Source organism: Meleagris gallopavo, chromosome 5 (genome assembly GCF_905368555.1).
Source record: "Meleagris gallopavo chromosome 5, MGAL_WU_HG_1.1, whole genome shotgun sequence".
NCBI classification, from domain to species: Eukaryota; Metazoa; Chordata; class Aves; order Galliformes; family Phasianidae; genus Meleagris; species Meleagris gallopavo.
Genome location: NC_139408.1, coordinates 28,330,616 through 28,352,311, shown reverse-complemented (window position 1 = coordinate 28,352,311; position 21,696 = coordinate 28,330,616). Strand labels below are relative to the sequence as shown.

Here is a 21,696-nt window from a genome sequence, read left to right as displayed (position 1 = left end):
CTGCCTCATCACCATGACTGTTTTTTATTGATCTCTGAACCGCTGAATCATTAAACAGAGGTCATGAAAACATCTTTATTCTGCTGAAAACATGAGCTCATTCTTCCTGGTATTGCAGGGGACAGGGGAGAGTAGGAGACATGGGGGCTGGGAAAAAGAAGGTGCAGCAGTGACCTGGGCAGAGTGGAGAGCTCAGAGATGAAGTGGCTGAAATGCGGGACCGAGAGCCAGGCCGCTTCCCATCCCAATCGTGTTACTGGAGGTAACATTAGGTTCTCTCTGTAAAATAACAGACACAGAAATCTTTTTCCCTTCTAGAAAAAGGTACCACGTTAACCGGCTGCTGCCCACCACAGCCCTCCCAAGTGGTGGCAAGTCTGATGTCTGTTCCTCAGCTCTGGCTCAAGGTTGCAGACTCTTGGTTTCTAACCTTAGAGAAAGGCGCTTCACTCTCCCATGTCCTCGTGCTGCAGAAGAGTTAATGCAGAAGGAGAGAGGAATTTAATCTGCTCTACTATTTATGCCTTAAATTTATTTTCTTATTCTCCTTCTTTAGGCCATTTTTTTTTCAATCTGGAGAGATCCTTCTGGGTAGAAAAACACTTCTTGTGGGGATTATATTTCACTCTTTACCAGCTAAGCTACAGACAAATATTTCCCCTGATAGCGGTGTTAGACGTCCCTCCGCTCCCGGCTCCAGCAGCAAGCGGTTCAGGCTGAGCCCCACGGCCACCCGGGCTCTGCGGGCGCGGATTCTTTCGGAAGGGTAAATACGAAGGACCGCACCGCAGGTACCGCGCACCCGCAGAGCAATCGCTCGGGAGCGCTCCCGGAGGGCTCGAAAGACGGGTTCTGCGGCACGCACCCACCGCGCCGTGCGGGGAACTCCGGGCCCGGACCCCGCAGCCCCTCCGCGGTGCGGGAGGGGCGGAAGGCGGTGCGAGGCAGTTGGGAAAGAGTTAAGGGAAGGTGGCGGGGAAGGCCGGCTGTCGGAAGCGAGCATGTGCAGATTGCAACCGCATCCACACTACGGGCGAGTGTCACGGGCGCGTTTCGCCTCTCACTGTCGCCGGTCGCAGGGCACCCATGGACCCCGGTGAGGCGAGGGCCCGCGACGGGAGGGAGCGCGGCGGCCGCCCGGCACCTGCCCGGGACGCGCGCCGGCGCCCGGCGGCCTCCCCGCGGCCGGAGATGCGCCGCCCGGGGCGGAGGGCGGGCGCACGGCTCTACCGCTTTCGGTTCGGCGGCAGGGGCCGCCGGCACCGCCGGGCCGCGGCCGCGCCTCCCGCTCGGCGGGCGGCCGTAGGGTACCCGGGCGGGCGCCGGTCTCGGGCAGACAAAGGCGGCGGCGGCGGCGGGGTCCGCAGTCGCCCCCTCCTGGGAGCGGCCGTGGGGAGCCGCGACCCCGAGCGTCGCCGCCGCTGTCGGGGGGTGCGGCGGTGCGGGGGCCCGGCGGGAGCTGCGGGGATGGGGAGGCTGGGGCTGCTCTTCTTCTGAGATGTGACGTGTTTTGAACAAAGCGAGGTGTTGTGAAATATCCCGGTTATATTGGTTTCAGTTACTCTTTGTGCTGGGAAAGGACAAATCCGTGCTCAGCCCCCCAGAATAGGGCGGAGGGTGGGGGCCTACAGCCCCCTCAATGATTCCTCTGCAGCCCCGGGAACCGCTCGTGCTGCGGTGCCGGGAGGTCAGGAACCCGGATATCAGCGCCGCTGAAAGGAGGATATCCTTCTGCCGTTGCTTTTACATTTAAATCGGTCTCGGGATGTTTGCTCTTGTTCCATTTTTGGTATGGAAAACATCCAGAACAGCTGAATTTTTGCGAAACGGAAAATGTTCTTCCTCCCGCCCATCTCCTGCAGCAGGGTTCTGACTACTGTCCCCTGGTTTTGCGGCGCGGGGACGCAGGGAGGATCGTCCTCCCCCCTCCCCCGTCCCCTCTCTGTCAGCTGCTGTGCAACGCGGGGCTTCCCGGGGAGCTCCGCATCGCCGGCCCGGGGGGAGTGCCGACGTGCGAAGTCCCCCAAATCATGCAGCATAGGCAGCGCATCTCTGTCAGATGGAACGTTTGGTATTGTTCTCTGGCATCATGTGCTTGACAGGTTTGTTCTGACTCCCTCCCATTTCCCAGGAAGAACAGTACCTGCAGGGGATGGGGATATTTGGAGGTGAGGTGGTGGCATTTCCACGATGGAGCCTTATGTTGGGATTTGCAAAGGGACCGGATTGCCCAGAGTGTTGCTCGTGGCTCATGAGTACACTGATCCATCAATACATGAGCTGCATCAGCTGAGAATGGGGCTTACTGCTGCTTGGGGGTAAATAGAAAGCCTTGAAAAGATGAAACGTCCATAGAATAGCTAGGAAATAACGAAAGAGGAGTGACTGAGATGCAGGTGTGAGCCTCTGCGGCCACTTTTGCAGGTGCTGGGGAACGCACAGCAAGAGACCTGCCCACAGGGCACCGCCATGCTCACGGTGCCCCCTGAGGGCTCCCAAACTGTGGTGCCCCACTGTAAATGTGGTTTTCTGTGCCTCTGAGGCATGATCCTGCTGCAGGGCAGGAGGCTGAGGCAGCTTCGTCTGAGAGGTCTGATTTTGGGACTTTGAGTGCCGGGTCCCAGGGCAGGCTGTGGGATGGGACCAAGGGCCATAGTGTGAGTCATGGGCAGTGGTGGATGGGGACTAAGGGCAGCACAGGGCTCTGCATAGGTATGGAAGGTACCTAGTCATGGGACTCTGCAGTTCTATTGGCAGTGTCATAGTGTGAGGTAAAGATCAACTTAACCTTGAAGCGAGGGGGGAAGGGTTCTGGGGGTGAGGTGGTGGATCTGGCAGTGTTTGGAGCCTTCAGACTGAGGTACCTTTTTAACATCTGCACTTCAGTTCAGCAGCTTGAAGAAGTCCTAAGGAATGCAGATGCAGGATCCCCTTGGCCTTTTAATTTGTTAGTCTGCTTATTCCTTCACGTCAAGAGGGTGAGTTGTGCTGCAGTGTCCTGGAGGTATGCACATCACTCATTCATTTGTGTACAGTGATGGCTGCACCCAGTTCTTACACTACAGGAATGTGGGTGATCCCTGTGCTGTGCAGAAGGGTGCTCTTTCAGTGCTCAATTCACTCCATAACTGCAGGTCTTGCTTTCCTCTGCAGCACCAGCAATGAGCCAGGTAAGGCTGATTGCAGCGGGAAGTCTGGGGAGGTGGGAGAGGAGGTGATGGCCCTACCAAGAGCCAGCACAGGGATTTCTGGTCATGGAAGACGAAGAGAAGCAATTGGAACAGTGTCCAGAGAAGAGAAGCCCAATGCAGTGGTATGAAGGAGTCCTGATGGCTGGCCTGGGAATTGCAGAATAAATGGGAAATTTTATTGTTGGCATTTGTGCATTAGGACTCTTTGTTTCTGTGTTGCATTTAAGGATGTTGTGTTTAAGGAAATGAAATCAAGTTGTTGTTCTTTTTTTTAGTTTTGTGGATTTTTTTTCCCTAGTTTCGGGTTGCTGCTATTGCAAGGTAAAACAAGAGAGCTACCAGCATGACTAATTAAAGGGCAGCAGTGTGTCATTCCCCTGGGCTAATTATTCTGTAGAAAATGGGTCAATTACTTGGATAAATTGTTTGCCAGCAGAAGGCAGGAAAAGGCCCCACTCCTCCCTGCAGAGCGCTGCCTACCTCCAGGTGAAGGCTTTGGAGAGTTGCTGGAGGCCAGGGTGTTCAGATGCTCAGTGCAGACCAGGCAAGGAGTGGAAGTGTCTCACATTGTACAGCAGAAATAATGGGTCCTAGAGTTTCTGTGACAACACGTGAAACAGGAGCATCCAGATGGCATCTGAACTCTTGGTGAAAGGAGTGTGCAGGCAGCCAGAATAAGGCTAGTGAAAGCTTTGGCTCTCTGGACAGATGATCAACACCTCTGCTCATTTCTGATTAGTCAGAGTTCCTGGTGGTAAATGGACCAATAAGATCTGGTGCAAGATAGAGCCTGGACACTTCATGGGCTGTCGAAGACAAAGCTGAAGGGCATCTACCTGCAGGTGTATACTGCTCTTTAACGTGTCCCCATAGGCTAAGTAAAAGCTCAGCTGCTTTAGAAGTTTATTTGTAGGCATATCTGAATGAGATTGTCGTTCATGTATGAGTTCAGAGGCATCTAATTGGTCTCTATAAAAGAGAGTAGCATTTTGTTACCTTTGTTTTGTTCTAGATTTTTATTGCTGCCAGCACACAAGTTTGCCACAACCTTATCTCAACCCCCTCCGCCCTCGCAGGCTTCTGTCAAAGCTGGATTAGATTACAGAGAGAATCTTCTCTACCACAAATGTGTGCCGTCTTGCTTTCATTGCATAAGATCCAAGCATTAGGAGTCATTGGATAAGTGCTGATAGCACGAACGGCGAAGCAGGGAGGGCTCCTTCCCAGCTGCCCTGTGCTCAGGTGCGCTGGTGCTGAGCCTGCACCGGGGCTGCTGCCAGGCACTGTGCTGTGCTTCTTGACTCATGTGGGAGATGACGAGGTATTTCTGAAGGGGGAAACTCTCTCCTAGTATGGACAGCTGTAACACAGCGTGCTCCCAAGTGCCTGCTGGGTTCACTGTTTTCCTTGGTTTGTTTTCACCCAGAATATATGCGTGGGAGATGGTCAGACTCATCCAGCTCCACCAGCTTAAACTTGGCTAAGAACTTTTGGCTGAACTGCATCCATACGCAGCTCTAGGTGGGGTGGGTTCTCGCCGTGATTGGTGGTGTGGGCAGAGGTGGGTGTGCACAGCCTGCAGGATGCTCTTCAGCCCAGGAGTCCTCCTTGGATCTTGGATTGGCTGAGGCTCACGGTAAGGATGTTTCCAGTATGTCCCAGGAGAGGAATGATTTCTTTTTGTGATGCCTGGTGTTTTCAAAATGTGCATATGGTTTCCACTAGCAGCATGATAGGTGCCATGTGATTGGGTTTATTTTGATCCAGCAGGTCTTTTCAAGGCAGGTCTCTATTAAGCCTTTAATTGGTCGTGGACTTGCACAAGAGCTGCAGGATGTAGGGCAGAGTTTATAAAATTGCTCTAATGTCTACTAGCAAGAGAGGAACTGCGGTGAAGGTAAGATAATGGCTTGGTAGCAGTATAGAGGTTGGCTGTCCTTGCTTGGGGTTTTTCATTGCGGGTTAATACTTTGCCATGGGAATGAGATACTGAGTTTCCAAAACTTCACCTTTGGTCACTTCAGCTGACAGGGACTGTGTGCTGTAAGTGGAGCCCCAGGTAGCTGAGCTGCTTTATGTGCAGTTGAAGACAAAGGTGCATATATAAAGTAGACACTTTATGTTTTAATGGAATATATCTCATGGATGTGCAAAAGATCTACCTCTATGGTGCAAGTTCTTTTTAGAGCTGATTATAACCTTTTGGAAACAGTGCCTAGTTTTGATATTTGTATTTATTAGCTATTACTGCTCACTGTAAAGGCAGCTAAAGATTCAATTCTTTCATGGATTAGCTAGAGTGTAATTAGGTTTTCAAAGAGCAGATCGATAGGTACAACATGTTCTTTTCTAAAAATGCCATGTATGCACATGTTCTGATTTACCTCTGCCTTTTTGTAGTAGCAGCTCCAGGAGCTGGAACAGTGCTTAGTACTGCAGCCTCAGGTGGGGGTATGTACCGTGGAGTGGGGGGGAATTTGGGGTTTTGTTTTCTTTTTTCTTTCCTAGGTAGTGAAAGTATCAGATTCTTGTGATAGAATTGTAATTTGCATGGTGTGAGACTGGACAGTCCTTGTTTCTCTAACAATGTCATGACAATGATTAGAATTTGCTGCTCTTTGGACCAGGGCTTAGCAATGTTTGGAGTACTAAATAAGCTGTAAGTGCTAACAACAATGCTTCCTCAGCATCTTTCATCTGAAAATCTTACTGTTCTTAATGAATTTTGGTGCCTCTCTGTGAGGAAGGAATTACTAGAGTCATTTTGCAGACAAGTAGATAAAATAAAATGCTTGCATAGAGGCATTCTGAAAGCCACTTATATTCAGGAATATTAATGCTTCAACTCGCTTTTGAGCTACTATCTTGTCCTTTCTCTTTTGCCAGAAGAGCTATGGGCATTAATTTTGGTAGAACTTTGGTAGATTTTTTTTTTTTTTTAATTGGGTTAGGAAACATGAAAGTGAGACGTTATTATGCAACGTCTCTAAGTGTGCATGTGATACTTGAAAAATGGTAATCAGATAAATTGCTAAGCAACTGTACCCTGCCTTCAGTTACCAAAAAGCCAGTGACTTCGCTTTCATGATGTAACATGCTCTATACTTCTCCATGAAGCACGTGTAGGTGGAGTTCTGTGAGAGTTGCTCCTTTTAACTCCCCTCCTGCTTGACTGCCATATTGTGAGGTCAGGTTTGACCATAGTTTTACAGAAATGTATTCACAGAACCTGAAAGCGACAGAACAAATGTTAGAAGAGCTGTTCAAAATAATGAAGTGTAAGTAAGTGTGTATATAAGGAAACAGCCATTCTCTCCCACGGGCCTTCACTAGCTTGTAAAGAGCAGGCCATAGCTCATCCTTGGGAACACAAGAGGTAAGAAAATGGGTGAGAGACTGATGTTAAAAGGCACACGGCAGGGAAATGTGGCAAGCTGTGGGAAACCTTGGACACCCACAGCGATCCATTTGCCCCAAATGTTGAGAGATGCAGTAATGCACAAGAACCTATATGTAGAGCCAGCTGATTTGTTCTCATTGTCTTAGCAAGAAGGGAATGGCAGGAACATCAGCAGAGAAGTGTGCGTGGAGAAACAGTAAGTAGAACTCCGATAACATAAGGCAGATTTAGGGGATTTTGTTTGAAACCTGACTAACTGATAGATCACAGGATCTGTCTTAGAAATTCTGCAGGGTAACTGCAACGACAACAAAACAGACTCTTGCTGGTTATTCTAAAATTCTGCTTCTTGTTAGTAACCATCCACAGCAGCATTTGTAGTTCCTGTGGCTTGTGGAGCACCTGCCCAAGGTTCTCCAGTGCTTGCTGGTGCCAGCGCTTTTAGGAGCAATGTGAGACCGGAGGCCACAATTGGCTGATGCAGAGGTATTTGGGAAAGGGTGCTCCTGACCTTGGAGATGCTTTGTTTTTTTTGCAGATGGCTGAAAGTTACTTTTTATGGAGTTTTGTAACCTTGTTGCTGTGCTCCTCTTCCAGCCCAGACATCATCTCATGGGATGGTGCAGCCCTACCTCCCGCCTTTGAGAAGGGGCGCCATGTTCTGTGCTCTAAGTGCCTTGCGTGTGGGGATCCCGGAGCCTGGCTGCTCCATGTGCAGCTGGAAACCCCAACCAAAGGACAGAGGGAAGGGCGTGCTAGGTTCGTTTGGGTGACATCTGCATCACCCTCCGTGGAGGTCTTGCAGGGGTTAGAGAGCGGGGGTGCGTTGCTGAGAAATTGTTTGCTTTCTACTTCAGATAAACTGAATCTGGGTGCAGCTCAGGGACTTCTCTGTTGGTGGAACGTCTTGGTTTAATCACCAGGTAGTGGCACGGACCTGCGTTTTCTTCTCAAGTGCACTTTGGAAATCATGAAAAGGTGTAAGCAAACAAGTGAAGGAATGCACAAGTAGCCACTTGGCAGCCAAGAATTTCATTTCCATCCAGTTCTCACTGGACGAGTGCTGCTCCTTCACTTACTGAAGTGCAGCCTCTGCCTGCTGGTGCTGGCATTTGAGAGGAGCCGAGTCCTGCATAACAGTGTGCTTCAGATTCTTTCTTTCTTTTTTTTGAATGGCCGCACCACTGCTGAATATTTGTTGTAGTTGTTGATTTTTGCTAATACAAACATTACACCTTTTTAATCATTAGCATTTCAGTACAAAAAGTTCACTTATCATCTATGTGACCTTTTCTGACCAGCCAAAGTGCTGTGAACTCCAAGGTCAAGCCTTTATCTTCAGTGCTGCATTTCTGCTCTTATGTTACGACACAGTCTTTGCTAACAAAGAGTTTCTTTTTCTTTCAAGTGTAGATACATGCGCAACTAAAGCTATGGTTTCTCAAACATTTTGAGCTCATAGAAATGAAGGTGGCTTTTTTGTTTGCTTTTCGTATTGAAAATAAGGATCTCTTTCCTGCTGGGTGGAGGCCTGAGAGCCAGATCTGTGAGGTGATATGGCTGAGTACAGGGAGGTTTTTGGTAGCAGTGTTCAGATGAATGACGAATCCCTTGATTGGAGTTTCTGTGACACTGTGGGCGGCTGTAGGGCTGGTGCTAGCAAGAGAGGTGAGCTGTGCAGCAAGGTACAGGACAGGACAGAGCTGTCCTAGTGTTATCCCCTTCCCAGGAGAACCTCTCAGCTCCGCTCTGTTCTTCACTCCCATGCCAAACCTTTAAGTGAGATGGAGCGCTCACACCGAGATACACGGAACTCATCTGGCAATAAATATACCCTTTCAAAAATGTTGTACTTTGTTTTTTTTTTCCAGGGTGTGCCCAGCCTTGTGGCAAACAGTGGGTGTATGTGTTTATTAACTGGGTTCAGAGATGGGAAGCAAAACAAATGACCCAGAGCACAGCTCCTGGTTTAAAAGCAGTGGTATGTTTTTAGGTCTTCAGGTTTGTGCCTTGAAGGAGTCAAGAGTGTTACAGCTGCTTATTTTGTATCATTTTGTTCTTCACTCTTTTACAAAATAAATTATAGTCAAATAGATCTGACTAGATAAAAAGAGTTCTCAGTGTTCTTTAAAATGCATTTCTAAGAAATACTTTTTGAAGTTTTGTATGCAAGCATCTGATAAATAGCTCAGTAGAAACCTATACTCTCCTGTAACAAAACGCATACAGTGAAAATAGCATACGTGCAAAAAACTTACAGGAACATCAGGTTTAGAGCAATTTAAATGAGAGGTAATAAACAGCAGCCACTCTTTCCAATGTGACGTATAAGTACCTGGCTGTTAAAATAGCAGCTATTCCTCATGGTAAGAGAGGCTCCAAAGCAGACGTACACATCAGTGCATGTGCAGGAAGTGCTTGGTGTGTCTCATGATACTCATGTTACATTGATTTAATTAATGGTTTTATGCTATTCATCACTCTGCTAATCTTGGTGGGAAGGTTTTGTTGGGGGAGGATTAGTTATTTAATCTGCATTTTTTTTATTGGAATGTTTTTGTAGTTCATTGTAATCTAAAGACAGATGGCGGATTTCTTCTATTGTTGTTTGTATTGTGTTTCTTTGTTTTTAAGAGAAAATGTTTCTCTTGAATTACTGTTGGATTTAGGTGCCCAGAATTTTACATTCATTGGGATCTGATAAATGTTTATAATATCTAAAGGAGGTGGGGTGCAGATGGATGAGGCCAGGCTGTTCTTGGTGCAGCGATAGGACAAGGAGAATAACCTAAAACTTGTATGAGGGAAGCTCCATAATAACACGTGGAATAACTTCTTTATGGTAAGGGTGATGGAGTGCTGGAACAGGCTGCCCAGAGATGTTGTGGAGTCTCCTTCTATGGAGATACTCAAGACTTGTCTGGATGCCTACCTGTGTGATCTATTGTAGAGTACCTGTTTTAGCAGAGAGGTGGGACTCGATGATCTCTTGTGGCCCCTTCCAACCCTTGCAGTTCTGTGATAACATGAAGATCCTGTTCGTTATGCAGTCTGGCACATAGGTGTTCTTGCTCTGTAACTTCGTCACATGCTATTAATCTAGAAAATTGCTGTGTGTACACAAGCCCACAGAGTGTGAGATCTGTGAGACTGAAGTGGGTATGTGCTGGATATTTTTGTGTTGGAACAAGCACCTCAATGTGTGACTTCTGCACAAAGCAGCACTGTGGCACCCTGAGCGACAGTGCCTGAGAAGGGAAGAGCAGCTCAGGCATGTGGCTCTGCTCACGGTCAGGGTCTGATGCGGGCCAGGTGGCAGCCTCCTCACCAGGGCAGGGGGAAACAGGCTGGGGGCTGGAAAGGGCTTGCCTATGTGAAGGTGTGGAGCAGAAAAGGGAGGGGAAGGAATATGTGGTTAGAGGGGAGATAGGGAGGCAGTGTTAGGAGGAGGATTGGGATGAAAAGAAATCAGCAGCTTACTTAAAAATAAACAAATTAAAAATGGTTGATGGGCAGGAAAAAAAAACCTGAGCGAACACTTTCTGGTAGATCCTCTATGGTTAACTGAGCCCTTGTTTGAGATGGCAGTGGTGAGGAACCTTTGGTCGTTGGCTCTAGAGACATGCTCCTCGTGTTTGTCGTGGCAGGGATCCAGAAGGACAGTGCAGAGCAGAAGGACCCAGCCCAGCCTGGGGAGTGGCTGCCAGCAGCCAGTCTGGGACTGGGGCAGGGGCAGCACTCATCTGCACTTGGTAGAGGTTGGCCATCCACACAGCCAGGTGCCAAGGCTGAGATACGTACGTTGCTCTTTGGGTGTTGGAAGCCTCTCTCTCATTGTGCCGCATTAACATTAACCTGTGCTGCTTTGCTTTACGAAGGCTGCCTGGTCGCCACGTTAGCTGCTGGTTGCACGGTCCTGTCTCGAAGACAGCAGCTGTCTGAAGTGGCTCGGACCTGCGGGGACAGCCTGGCCTCACCGTGGATGCTGTGAACTGGGAGCTGGCCGAAGTGGGAGAGCTGCCGGATCCCTCCCAACAGGTAGGGTTGGGGGATGGAAGGCAGGAGTGGGCTTGCAGCACAGCAGATATGTAGAGCTGGTGAGTGTGGGCAGGAGGTGAAATTATTTCCACGAGTTCAACCTGCAGATTGCTTTCTGGAAGCATGAGTAAGGTTGCTGTTTGCATGCATTGCCCTTGGTTTCTGTCTGCTTCATGCTGCGCTGTTCTAATCGCTCATAATTTATATTGCCGAGCTTATTCCAGCATCACTGTCACTTTAAAACCTCACCCACAGATAGTCTGAGGAAGTCACAGCAATCAGGACAGTGGAGCACTGCCTGAGCTAAAGAAGAGCAGTAGGTAAGGAGCAGGGGCTGTTCTCTGCACAGGTGTGAGTCAGATGATGCAGAGCCTATTCCTGTCCCTGAGGAACAGTGCAATCTCTGCACTCGATTCACCAATGTGCTACTCTGCTGATCACAGGCTCCTCTTGCCTGTACCTACTGCAGCGGCTACACTTGCACAGAGTAAAACGCTATCGAAGTGAAGAGGTTTTATATTTGAGCGAAGACTTGCATTGATCCTGGTAGACAGGCTAGGCATTGTGGGACCTCAGCAACAATCCCTGGACCCTGCAGTGTTCTCAGAGTACTCTGCAGCACAATGCCCTAGTAGGAGGCAAAATACACGTGCTCTGGTGCAGCTTGCAGCAGTTTAGAGTACAGTTTTGTTTTCTGGATTGTGGCTAAGGCCCTCATGGTAGGTCATGCACAGTACTTCTCTGACTGGGAAATCACTTTGAGTTTTCCATGCATAGCACCTACATGTTCATATTTACATAGCACCTCCACCATAGTCTGCTCTCTGTCTCAGGGGTCTCATGGCCCTTTCGTAGTGGTGGTGTCCAAGGGATCCCAGGTGGTACTGCCCCAGTCTCACAGGTTGCCTTGCTTGATCCCTGCCCCTCTTCTGGGAATGGAGAGCAGTTCTGGACAGGTACTGAATAAAAGCAGTGGTCTGAACAATGGCAATGCTAGCGGTGTGGGTAAGCAGGGTCAACAACTGCTCCAGGCTCTGCGTGTGATCTTGCTGCTGGTTGTGCGGTTGTATACAGGCCCTCAATTGTTTCAGAATATCATCTCGTGAGCAGCAAGGTTCAGGCCAGTTCTGCAGATTATGACAAAGCAAGAGTCAAGAGCTATTCAGGAAGGTTGCTGCTGCTGGACTGAGCCTTGGAGTGCACCCAGACATTCTGTCAGTGATGCAGCCATGGGTTCTTCTGGAGAAAGCTGTGTCTGGCGTGTGCCCTGCTGTATAGTACCATTGCTGTGAGCAGAGCAAATGCTCCTTATCGCCTGCCCTCAAGAGCTATCAAAGGAGGCACAGACGTCTCCTGTTACTGTTAAAACAAAAACTGAGCGCTGTGTGGGCACAAGAAAACATAGATTCATTGGCAGCAGAACAAGACTATGAATAATTAATTCCTCCTTTGCCTCCTGTATGTGCCATCCACTTGGGCTGCTCGGAATGCCATCTGCTAGAGGTGCAGACAGATCTGCTCCCAGAGCCACAGGGACATGACCCTGCAGACTGCATCACTCTTCCACTCAGGCTGCCCTTCTCCAAGAAGCTGTCATATGTGCTGTTGTGACATTCTCGAGGACACAGAAGTAACCTTTGCTCATTCTGTGGGCTATTGGTAGGAACTTCCATAACACCAATGGAACTGGGATGTGCCTGGAATGTCTGTGGGAGGGAAATGAGTTAGGATCAAGAATGAAGCACTGACGGCTCCCTTTTGTGAAAGCTGGTAGGGGGCAGCACCTTTAGTGTGGCTGCGCCTTGTTTTTGTACGAGAATTTATGCTATGTTAGGTTGTTTCTATCTATGTCCTACTGAGAAGCCAGACTGTCATCTACCAAAAGTACTCTGAGCACAGCTGGACTTTTCCTTCATTACAGAGTACCTTAGCATAGAAGAGGGTGCTTACATTCTGTAAAATATATAGCTTTTCTCAACTTATTTACTAGTGGGCATTTGCTCCATAATGATTGGAAAACTTGTTGGCAGCTGAAGCTGAGAGGTGCCAAGGAGTGAAGGTACTACAGAGGCTAAATTCTGAGCTGCTGTGAGCTCATGGGACATATGAGCTGGGAGGTCAGAGAGAGTTTGCTGAAGATTTTTTCAAAGGCTGTTCCTCACCACAAAATGCACATACTTAGACACAGGGGAGAATTTATCCTCTCTGACATGTTAGTATGAAGATTCTATCGGCTATTTCACATACCTGGGCTGCAGAATGCACAACTTATTTCAGACTTCTAAGTATTGTCCCCCATTTTTCTTCTGCATCTTCCAGATTTGCTCTTGGCTGTCAGGCTTTTGCTGAGAGATTTAGACTTTTAGTGTGGGAAAAGTTACCTTTAACCAGCAACTTCTGCAGAAGTAGCGGGCTTCTTTGTCAACAGTTCAACCCTTGTGTTTGCAGCTGCCTAGTAATGTCATCTACCTTGATTTTAGAGCAATTCAAATGTTCTTCCACAAAAATGAGCTTTGAGGAAAGAAACAGGATGTTTCAATCTAGGAAAGATACTATAGCTCACATCCAGAACAGTTTTCAGCTTTCTATTTAAGCCTTCTCACTGAATTTGCCCTAAAAGTCACTTACCACTAGAAGTCACTTACCTTCTGGACTTCTAGTCCAGAAGCTGAGGGAAGTTGTAGGTGGGAATCAAAAGTGAAATCCCAGCCTGGATTTGGAGAGTGCTTTTTGAAAGAAGTGGAGTAAGTGTTCTGGTGGAAGTCTGCCCAGTTATGTGGAGAGGTGGGGCCTTTCACAGAGTGGCTCTGAAGGAAGAAAGTATTCTTCCTGAGGCAGGTAAAAAGTGTTTGTCTTCCTGTGGTCTGGATAGAAGTGTGGAGATTGGAAAAATAGGTTTGGGTTTTGTTTTTTTTTTTTAATCAGATAAGGAAGCAGACAAACAGAGCAGGAGGTGGATGTGTGGTTTCCATAGTGATGTAACTGTGGAAGCTTTAGCATGCTGAGCTTTGCCTCACTGTAATCACACTTAAAGGCTACAAGTATTTAACTCTTCTGCCAGGGGAATGTAAATGTATGAACACAGAAATGGGAAAAATGCAACTGCATGGCCAGGAAGATATGGATGTTGGGAAGCTTGATTTTTGTCATGGCTTGTTTCTCATTTATCTGTTCTGTGCTGAGTCAACAAACATGATAGTACTGTTATAATACCACAGTTCTTGCTGTACCAGTCCGTGATATGCTGACTTGTGTTCTTAGTTTTCTTCTCATCTGTACACGCGCACATTCCACAACACTGATAGCTGTCGCTCTGTTCACCCACACCAATTTCAAACAGGTACTGATTGAGAAACATGTTCCACACTCTTTCAACATACCAACTGATCAGAGCACCACCCTCTGCAGCTGGGGAGAAGGTACTTCATGCTGCTTCTTACCATCACCTCAGCTGTTCCTGTAGGCTGTGGAAATGAACTGCATGTGACATTAAACTGTGGTTTATTGGGGGAATTTTTGAAGTGTTTTACTATTAAAAAAAAAAAAGACCTTTGGGGGATTTTTTTTGCATTTGGAGAGAGACGGTTATGAGCTTAAGTGGCTGAATTTGAAAGCATTCAAAAAAAAGATGGGGTGCCAAATTTTTCAGCATCTCATTTTTCAGCTGATGGATTATCAGCAGGTCATAGAGGCAGATAAAAGAATATATCTGTGTGCAAATGCTAGATGTACACATCTGACAACTAGACACACACCAATCCTGCATACCCACCTGCATAGCCTAGTCTTCATGAGTCACAGGCATCTGTGCCTCCTCAGCTTCCTCTTTTAATGGCATTGCTGGATGCTTCTCGTGCTCTTCCTCTGAAAAAAAGTCCCTTACCTTGGGCATTTGTTTTGCTTGTCTAATGGATGTAATGGGTCATCTGTTCTCTTTATAGAAAGGAATGTTAATTATTTTCAGAAGGCTAATTAGGTTGCTAACGAGAAGCTCTACTACAGTAATATTTCCTTTAATTACTCACTCTTAAGTGCTGTACAGAAGAGAAGAAGCTTATTGAACATGCTGTTAAATATGAATGTGTGAATCCACTCAGAAATGCACCTCCGGGTGCCCTGGAATGAAAAAAATGCCTTGGTGAACTCCAGCATCCACGAGACACAGATGACAGAGTAGACAAGGGTGATGCTGGAGCCTCCCAGTCCTGCAGCCTTTCTGACTCTATCTGGATCCAGTAGTGCTGCAAGTGGCTGATTGCAGTTGCCCTCTGTGTTCCACTGGTGCTGGGTGGTTTTTGGCAGTATCAGTAACCAACTGTGCAACCTGCCAAACCTATCTGTAGCTAAATGCAGTTTGTGTGGCAGCCAGAGGCACAGGAAAGTGGGGTGATTAATCCACAGCTGTATCTCAGAGCACTGTGAACCTCAGCAAAACAGAGGTTTCATGAGTCCTCTGTTACTGTGCTGTACTATTTAGCCCCTCACATCTCTCTTGTGGCCACTGCATCTTTGAGCTTGCATCAGTTTGCACATTATTTTGTGAGGCAGCACAGCTTTAAGACACCCAATCCGTGTGTTCACATTGGCACTGATTTAGGAATACCATTTTACTTCTCCATTTGAGACCTGGGTGCTACTCACTTGTCTAATTTTTTTTTTTTCTTTCCCCACCCTTCATTGTAGAAATCTCAATGGCTTTTAGAATTGATCTGGAAGAGCTACAGTATTCCAGATTTAGCTGTACCTCCAGAATGAGAGACGTTGGGGTAGATCTCCAGTATGTCCCAATTTGTAAGCGCTGAGCCTCCATGCAGCATCGCATCTTTGCAGCATTCTCTGACGTGTAGTCCAATTCCTGAGACTTCATCCCAGCCTTCTAACACCTCTGCCACTTGATTTCTGCTATGCTCTCAGTCAGACTCCCGGAGTCCTTTGTGTGCCATTGCTCTGTCAGGAGGGGAACAGTAGTCCCTCCCTGTGCCTGTATGCTGATCATCACAGAGCCTATCACAGACTGAAGGGAGGTTCTGCCAGTGTTGTGGCTGCAGTGTAGAACTTTGTACGTTATCATGTGCTGTCAGTGTCTAAATTCAGATGACTGGGAGTGACCTAAAGCCTGAAGTGAGAAATAGCTCAGAAAACTGTTACCAGTGTAAGGTTTTAGAAGTCACCCTCCAATTCTAGAGTGTTTTCAGGTACAGATGTACTCTGTTCTGTACTACACACGCACTTGTTTAAAAGTTGCTTTTACATATGCAATGTGTAAGTTAACTTTGTATATTGTTGCAGCTATGGGAACTCTGAGAAACAAGGAAGATAGAGTGAAGCAAGTTGGTTAGGTGCAGGATAGGTTCTAAGTTAGAACAGGTTTAAGCACGAGGAGCACTCTTGAAAAGTGCCTCGATAGCCTTTCTAAACATCTTGGCTTCTCTAGATGCTTCTGTGCAAAGTCATGGCACTAGCACTGGTTGTCATGAGTGCAGTGTGACAGGTCTTCTGCTGTATGGACTGACACTAGTCATATTATGGAAGCACATTCAATCTGATTTAGCCATGGTAGGTGATAAGAACTTACATTCTTACTCATCCTACCAACAGTGCATGCTCAGATACCTGCTGATTGACATAGAAGTCCTCACACACTGCCGGGTGTAAGTGCCTCCTGAGAGGAACGGACAGGGTGACCAGTGTGTGTGCCTCCAGGGCTGCCAACAGCAGATGTGTGATTGAAATGACAGCTCTTAAGCATTTTACATAAGCAGAGACAACATATGCTGCTGCTCTGGTTCCATTTGCTGTGGATCATCTGATGCTCTGTTGAACACATGTTAAAGATGATTTTAAAGGAATTTAGGTATGCTTTTTGTTTGTTTTGGAGAGGTTTTTCTTCTTTCTTATGTTTTTGGTGACCGATGTGAGCAGGATTACACAGAAGAATTCTGTATTACTCCTACCACAAGATCATTCCCAACACACAGAGGAGAGCTGTCCCTTTGCCCAGAGGCATGAGGTACCTATTGTTGCCCCAAGGAAAATAAGGTAAAGAAAAAAATCTTTGTGTTTGATAAGACCTGAAATTATCCCACTTAACCTTGGGTATTTAACTGGGGTAAATAAATGATGATTCTACAAGCTTCAGGTGCCTGTAGGGAGGTATTGGGAAGGTGCAGGAATAGTACCCTGGTGGTACCAATGTGCAGACTCCACTTTGGTTTCCAGTATGTCCACCTCTGGCTGCCATCACAGCTTGAGTTGACTGTTAGTGAAAGGCTGCAAAGACAAAGCTTGTAGCCAAGGTACTTGGGAGTGCCTGAAGTTCTTGAGTCCATTCTGGTCTGTATGTGGCGAGAGGAAAAGTTTATATGAAATTCAAAAGCTGGTAAAACTGTCATGCAAATAATTTGTCAGAATCATGGTCTGCTGTAGTAATGATGTAAAGCAGGTGACTGGAGCCTGAACCTCAAGGAACAGGCCCCTATTAAAGGTACTTTTCAGTTAATGTTAATGAGAGCTCTGTGCCTGCACAAAGGAGAGGTCAACTCCTCACTGCTAAACTAACAGCCGTGTCTCCTAAATAACATGTGGTGTTGTTTTTTTTTTTAGAGTACGTCTTTATCTTTTATTTTCAGGAAATTGCAAAATAAAAGCTGAAAACGTAAGCCAGGTGTTAGGGGCACTCGAAACAAAGAGCTGAACAGAAAGTCCCGAACAAAAAATAGTCTGGCTCTGGAAAAGCCCTGCTCTGCTCTGGAGCCAGGGATGGGTTGCCAGCTGGGCAGGATGCTTCTGTCACCTCTGTCCAAGGCCATTCTGTCTGAACACAAAGGGACAATTACACAGTAGCTGGATGAAGCATTAGGTTACAGCAGGATAAAACAAAGTCAAGTGAATTGCTGTTCAATGACAAGGTAGAGACCACACCATGGACTCCAGAGGGGCAATTTGCCTCCATTTTGCCCTCCTGCTGCACTGTGGTGTGGCCACGGTGTTCTTCTTTTCTGGGTGTACTCCCCAGGACTCAGGGGGAAACTGAGTCCTTCCTACCAGGTGCAGAGCACAATAAGCTTCCTCTGGCAACGCCACAGAAATTAAGGGACACCTCGGTCATTGGGAGAAACTGGTTATGGGAGGTATTAAGAAAGAATTGAACTCTGTGGGTGGAAGCAGCGATCTGACCACTTCCTCTTACACATACGAATGGAATGTAAATGTCTCTGTGGATCTGTGGAGTGCAGCCTGGTAGGGAGCATCTTTTCTCATCTTGTAGCTGACAGCGTCCTGTACATCACAGGATTTGGTCATTAGGCTTTGTGAAACTTTCAGAATTCTACCCTTGGGAACTGGGTGAGGTATTTTCTACTCAGAACTCCTTTTCCTTTGAAGATCAAGTGCAATAGGGTTTCCTAAGGAGTGGTAATATGTTTGACAGCAGCTGATGCTGGTGAGGTGCTAGAGCAGAGGTGAACAGTAAGATTCGGGTTCTCGGGCTGTGTTTGGGCTTGGAGCTATTTGTTGTGTCAGGTTTCTGTCTCTGGTCTGATCAAAGTAATAAGATCAAAAAGTTACTGAAAATATGTCTGGGTCTGTGGTGGGTCTGATCCTCTCTGGCACAAGCATCAAGCATCTTGCCTGTGGAGCCCAGCAGTGAAGACAAACCACGTGCATTGCAGAGCTGAATACCAGCCAGAACTGGCTGCCAATTGCTCCTCCATACTCATGTCCCTGTGTGTTTTGGAGGGCCTTGTATGCCCATCAAAGTGTTTTTGTCTCTCTTCTGACATGGCCAAGGTTCCTGGCTAATTAGTGCCTGTGGTTGGATTATGAAGAAGCTTTGTCAATCATTTGAAATATAAGAAAACATAAGAGCTTTGTGTCTTGCCCAAATAGCAAAATAAATAGGATTCTAGATTTTAAATCTCCATCTTCCTGCAGCAGCAGGGAATTAAGAAAGATGATGTGGTTTGACATGTTGTTTTATGTACAGACTGTTTGCCTTTGTGTGTTTGTACTGGCCTTTGTTACTTGAATTTACTGATACCTGGTCGTATCCTGTGATAAAAATACTAGGGGGGGTGAAGTGTTCTGACACAAGCTGGGATGCAAGGAACTCATCTGTCTTAACAAACTTCTACTCTAGAGAGATGTTTTTTCTCTCCTTTCTTCCATTTCATCCTCAATGTTGGCATCTGGGACAGGCAGATGCAAGGCAGGATCTGGCATTTGGCAATTTCAGTTGTGATGTGTGCTGCTAACCCAGGGCTGAGGCTGCAGGAGATTATGACAAAAGCCCCCTCCTGCCTCTTTCTGCTGGGCACTATACAAATGATAGCCATGCCCCACTGCAGCGCCAGGTTAGTGGAGATGGGATTTAAACAATTGACTTCTCTGTTTCATAAGGCCAAAGCAGGTCAGTGCACACAGTCTGGCTATACTTGGTCATTTTCTGTTCTTCCTGCATACAGCAGCTTCTTCAGACAGAAGGGAATGCTGAACTAGAGAAGCACAGAACAATCCTGCCTGCGGAGCAGAGCAGAACTTACTTTTCTGAAACAGTGTCTAATACCAAGCAAAACTGTTCTGAAGGCTGTTGACTTGAAGTTGGTAGTCAGAAGTAGGGTAGAACATGTATGCAGATTTTATCTCATCACTGTAGCAGCTGTGAAGAGCTATGGATCTTCATTATTATCTGTGTAGGTGAGGTTAGTGGTTATGAAACAAGTGATTTCACTTTCCCAAAATCTGGCCCCTGCAAGGATTCTGCTTGTAATCCACTTGAAAATTTACTTGTGTGTGTGCACTATTCCTCGTTTCCTTCAATTCTACAAATTGTCCTGAGTCTTTCCAACTGTCTTCTTTTGAGCCAGATTTTGTTCTCAATGCAAAGTTCTCATGAAGTCTTTTTTTCCCACGTTATTTCACCAAATCACTGAATGGCTTATGTTGGAGGAGACCTTAAAGGTCATCTATTTCCAAGCTTCCCCCTCTGGGCAGGGTTGCCAACCACTAGACTGGGCATTAGATCAAGTTGCCAGGGTCCCATCCAACCTGGTCTTGAACACTTCCAGGGATGAGGCATCCAGAACTTCTCACCAGCTTTCCCTCCCTTTCTATGCTTTGACTCCTGGGTCTTAAAGGAGACAGCACAAATATGGTAGCAGTTTCAAGCAAGAAAATTGTACTGCCTTTTACTGTGGCAGCTGTGTGTATGAACTCAAATCCAAATCTCCCTTTGTCTTTGTGTGTTGACCTTTTGTGTCTGTGCCATCTTTCTCCAGCTGAGAGAGGAAGATATTTTCTGTGTGAATTGGCAACCAATAGGAGTGAAGAGGTGAGTATTGTTTTTACCTCCTTGCTGAGTTTAGGATTAGAGTTAGTAGTTCTTAAGGATTTTCTGTTGTAAGGTGGAGGCTTCCTAAGGTGGAGGCTTAATTCCTTTCTCAGATGTTTATCAAGTAAGCAGTATTTACATGACACAGTTAATTTCAAGTAGTTCCAAAGAAAATGTTTGTTAGGTACTATTAACTAGACATGGTTTAGAATTTTTCTGAAGACTAAATGTGTACATCAGATCTGGGATAAGGGACGAATACGAGTAGGCTTTCAGCACATATCACAGCCATAAATGGCCAGATCTTCAAAGCAGGGGTATTGCATTGTTTTATGATTTGGGCCACCCAGATAATGAAATCTATGAATGATTAATTCCTGGACTTGTCATACAGCAGTGTTCAAAGCATCCCTGTGCACATACTTATAAACACGTCTTGTGTCTTATTTCAAGAAGCCTAAAGGCTTATACTGATGTTGACTAATAAATATAGGCTATTTTTCAAAATGCTGTACTGCATCAGAGTGATGAATCCGTTCACTGGTTTTATCAGGAGGACCATTCAATAAAGCACTGTCATCTGGGCATGCTGCAGTCAAAAAAGGAAATCCGAAAAAAAGATGGAGATCTAACATTGAATGAATCTGCTTTCATATGAGATGTGCAAAGGATGGAACTGGGCATTCCCTGTGGAGCTGTGATATGTGGTTGGCAGGCTGCAGGCAGGAATCCTGAATCTAGCATTTTTATATATCTGTAGGTAGATTTAAAAATTGTGTAAGCATAGTGGGTTGATTTGCTTTAATTAAAACAAATCAAGATATCTGTGGTTCAGTCCTAATTAGAGCGTGAGAGAACAGTTCAGGTCTGTGATTTGGGAGTGAGGCAGTATGAAGCTCAAAAAGAACTGGAAAGGAACCAAGGTGAGGTCAGCTGCAGAAGGAAGAGAGGCAAGGCATCCTTCTGACCCAGCTCCCTGGCTCACAAGCTGGAGTTTGTGAAGCTGCAGCTGGGAGCACACGTTTCTGCCTGGAAGAACTGTACTGGGAAACATTTCTGGGACTTGCCTTCATGAGGTGAGTGACTTGAAAAGGAGGTAGATGTAGGGTGAGGCAGTAAAAGCTTGAGGGCCAATGCTGAGTTAAGAAACTGATGCCTAAAGAGGTAAGAGGTTTCTCTGAATAGCAGGAAGAAGCAGATGGCCAGTTCCACATGAAGCACAAATGTTGAGTTACTCTTTTATTTGAAAAAGGCTGTGAGCGCTTGGCCTACCTCTTCTTGAAAGTTGATGATTTCAGTTAGATTTTCCAGTGGGAAGGTGCCACCTTCTTGAGGCACAAAGCACATAATCAGATGGATGATTTTGATCTGAGAAGAAATATGAACCAGTGAATTTGAGGTTTGTGACAGATCTGTTTCTTCATTGTTACAAAAGAAAAAAATGGCAAGAGTGCATAAAAAGTGAAGATGGTATGTATGTAGTTGTAACCCAGATAGAATAGAATCATAGCCTCATTAAGGTTGGAAAAGGCTACTGAGGTCATCTAGTCCAACCATCATCCCACTCCCACTGTACCCACTAACCATGTCCCTCAGTGCCACGTCCACTTGGTTCTTGAACATCTCCAGGGATAGTGTCTCCACCACCTCTGTGGGCAGCCTGTGCCAGTGCCCAACCACTCTTTCTCAGAAGATATTTTTACTAATATCCAACCTGAAGATAATAAGCTTCCTGATAC

At 46.5% G+C, this 21,696-nt stretch overlaps 2 protein-coding genes across 4 annotated transcripts in view; both read left to right on the top strand.

The window, feature by feature from the left end:
- Positions 1–964: 964 nt before the first annotated feature.
- TMEM229B (transmembrane protein 229B) overlaps positions 965–21,696 on the top strand; it is a 32,418-nt gene continuing 11,686 nt past the window's right edge. The window contains exons 1-2 of one of the 3 annotated variants that reach the window (XM_010711545.4): positions 10,484–10,629; positions 19,905–19,957. The gene's annotated coding sequence lies outside the window, so the exon portion shown is untranslated. Of the gene's footprint in view, positions 1,097–10,480; positions 10,630–19,904; positions 19,958–21,696 lie in introns of those variants that run through there. The other 2 variants (XM_085224977.1, XM_010711544.4) reach the window with 2 other exon arrangements.
- RAD51B (RAD51 paralog B) overlaps positions 10,514–21,696 on the top strand; it is a 381,459-nt gene continuing 370,276 nt past the window's right edge. The window contains exon 1 of the mRNA XM_085224972.1: positions 10,514–10,629. The gene's annotated coding sequence lies outside the window, so the exon portion shown is untranslated. The remainder of the gene's footprint in view (positions 10,630–21,696) is intronic.